The 2,763-nt window shown below is 47.3% G+C and overlaps 1 protein-coding gene across 1 annotated transcript in view; it reads right to left on the bottom strand.

Moving 5' to 3' along the window:
- FAM207A (family with sequence similarity 207 member A) overlaps positions 1–1,795 on the bottom strand; it is a 34,912-nt gene extending 33,117 nt beyond the window's left edge. Inside the window, exon 1 of the mRNA XM_035893970.1 lies at positions 1,644–1,795. The gene's annotated coding sequence lies outside the window, so the exon portion shown is untranslated. The remainder of the gene's footprint in view (positions 1–1,643) is intronic.
- Between the last annotated feature and the right edge of the window lie 968 nt (positions 1,796–2,763).

Here is a 2,763-nt window from a genome sequence, read left to right on the forward strand (position 1 = left end):
GGGAGGGGCTTGGGCAGAAGGGGGGGGGGGGGGGGGGCAGGAAGCAGGAACAGCTAGGGAAGGGGGCAGAAATGTGAGCATTAAGGGAAGCTGGACATCCAGAAGACACCATTAAGTGTACAGTGAGGTTTGGCTTCTAACAGAGAGGTGCAGGGCTGCCAGGCAATTGATGCCGTGGCAACACTGAAGCACAGAGAAAGCCCACCTGGGCAGATGGGGGGGAAGAGATGCTTTCAGGAAGGCAGGAGGACCATTTCTGTTCCAAGCCCAGTGACCTGAAGAGGCTACCCACTCAGCCTTCTCTTCTCCACAGGGTACATGAGGCACAGATCAGGCAAGTTTTACCCATTCCTTTCATCAGTGGAGAAGGAATAAGCATTCAGAGGCACAGCAGAAGGCAAAGAAGAGCTGGAAGCAGAGAGGTTTCCCCCCTGCATTACTTCCTCAGTCTCTGGTTTGCTAAAGGGGCATCAAGTACTTCACCCCAGCATCTTCCCTTTCAGAAATAACAGTGCTCATGCCAATCAGTGCTTTGCAGAAAAATCTGAACCTTTTATTTTTTAAACAGGACAGCTCACCCAAAAGTAACATCCCAGCCTGACCTCTGCATCCCACCATTCCCCATGGCAGCCACTATTCCAATTGAACGTGCCCGAACCAGGAGAATACTGCCTAAAATTTATTCCTGAAGCCCTCCATGCTTCACAAGTATCTAGAAATACAAAGACACAAAGGAAGCACATGTGTGAAACTGTAAGAAATTCGATGAAAACTCTTGAAGATCCACACAAGTATTCTTCCCAGCTAAGTTCCCCTGCCTGTCCTTCGGAGATTTTCTAAATTAGCATCTGAAGTGTGCATGGTCTTCCACTTGTGCAGAACCATGAGCCCATGAGCCAGTTTAGCTCTGCGGAAAAGGATTTGCTGGATGGCCCTGACTGAATGCATTCCTTAAACATTGTCATGGCAAGTAGCTAACTCAGGACACCTTTTCAGCAAGGTGGCATGCTCAGAAAGCAGAGAGGATGCTCAATCAGTAGGAAGGACCATCTTGCCACCATGGTCTAGAGAGCTATATGGCCTCAGGCTCAGCCTGCCTTTAAGTTCAGAGCACAGTGGCAGGGGTATGACAAGGAAACTGAAATGTCACTCCACTGCTTTCCCACCCCAAAAGACCTTCCATTAAGCAGAAACAGGGCTTCAGCATCTATAATCAAGATGGGATTCCAGCAAAATACATATTCCAGAAAAACATGTCAGGCAACAGACAAAAAGCCTGAAGTGTAGCCAGCCACACCTAAGGTATGCAGTCCTCAGCCTCTGCTAGACTGCATCAGAGAAGGAGCCTTGACTTAATTTAGTAAACTCTCTGTTCGGTAAATCTGCTTTCTTGGCACACTATCAGAGTCTTTCACTACAGGCCTCTACACGCAATGTTTCCAGCATGCCACTGCAAGGTCTCTATATGCCAACACCCCACCTACTGTTAAAGGGATTGTTCCCATCAATCAGCAAATATCCATCAGCACAGTGAGAGCAGTCACTTCTGCACAAGGGCCTCACATTCACATTAAAACTCAGAATAACTTCCTTCTAATACAAATGGAAGAGAACTAATTTACATCTCCAGCATGGCTTCCCACCTGTGTCCAAGATTATGAAGAAGAGGGGACTGCCTATGCAGACGCACTCCTCAAACTCTGCTGTGGTGCTGGCAGGATGCTCAGGGTGCTTTGGGGAGCAGGGAAGAGGTCTAGAAGGTGCTGACCTGCTCCAGGGAGTACTGAATACAATATTGGATTGCTCATCTCTAATGGAACTAGAGAAAAAAAAAAATCAATTGTAATTGACTTCTCTGTTAATGACACAGACACAGAGCTGTTTCCTCTGGAATGATCGACATGCTATGTGCAACAGCATCAATACCAGTGGCATTATCAACACATGACATTTGGAAACTTGGCATGGAGACAACAGCAGGCAGACTCCAGTGGAGAGCAGCTCAGGGTGCAGGCAAACAAGAGGTTAGCTTAAGCTTAGCTTACCCAAGAGCTTGTTGCTACAACAGCAGCAGCCTTCTGTCGTGCCTCCCCCATGCCGTCCTACCCCAGCTCTGTGTGCATCTCCAACAGAAAAACCTCACTCACTTCCACTCAGGTTAGTCTTCTGCTAGTTTAGAGAGCTGAACCAAATCAAGTTAGCATCAGGCCAGGAAGACATGGTCAGGAGTGGGGGGAGGAGGAAGCAGGCCTCCTCATCTTCAGCAGCAGCAAGTCGTTTGAGACAGCTGGATTGAACTTTCAGACTTCAGTCTCAAGGTCTAAAGCACCCATAATCTATTTTAGACAGAAGTTAAAATTTATCAGTAGCAACATATCTCTAGGCCAACTGTTGTCTTTATTCCAGCCTGACATGAATGAGCACACAAGCACTCCAAGTCCGACAATGTCTGCAGAACCTCTCAGGGCTGGAGGAACAGGGAGGGCTCAAAGGATTTGGCACTGCTGGTGTCTACAGCCTTCTACTTCTTCAGCTCACTAGTTTGTTTTTTTGTGATAGTTATTAGGCACTGGAAGTTTTAAGTGCCCAGCTAAGCATTTTGAGGAAAGTACTGCTATATTCTTCAGCTTTTCCCTGCTGATTGCTGTCAAAAGATTGGGATTGCCCAACTTCGCTACAATTTTGTTCTGACTCAGTGCACCAACTCATAAGCCAAGCTATGTGGGAAGGTGGGGAAGATCTTGTCACAGTAAGAGGTTCAGC

This window comes from Egretta garzetta, unplaced genomic scaffold (genome assembly GCF_000687185.1).
Source record: "Egretta garzetta isolate BGI_Z169 unplaced genomic scaffold, ASM68718v1 scaffold875, whole genome shotgun sequence".
Classification (NCBI taxonomy): Eukaryota; Metazoa; Chordata; class Aves; order Pelecaniformes; family Ardeidae; genus Egretta; species Egretta garzetta.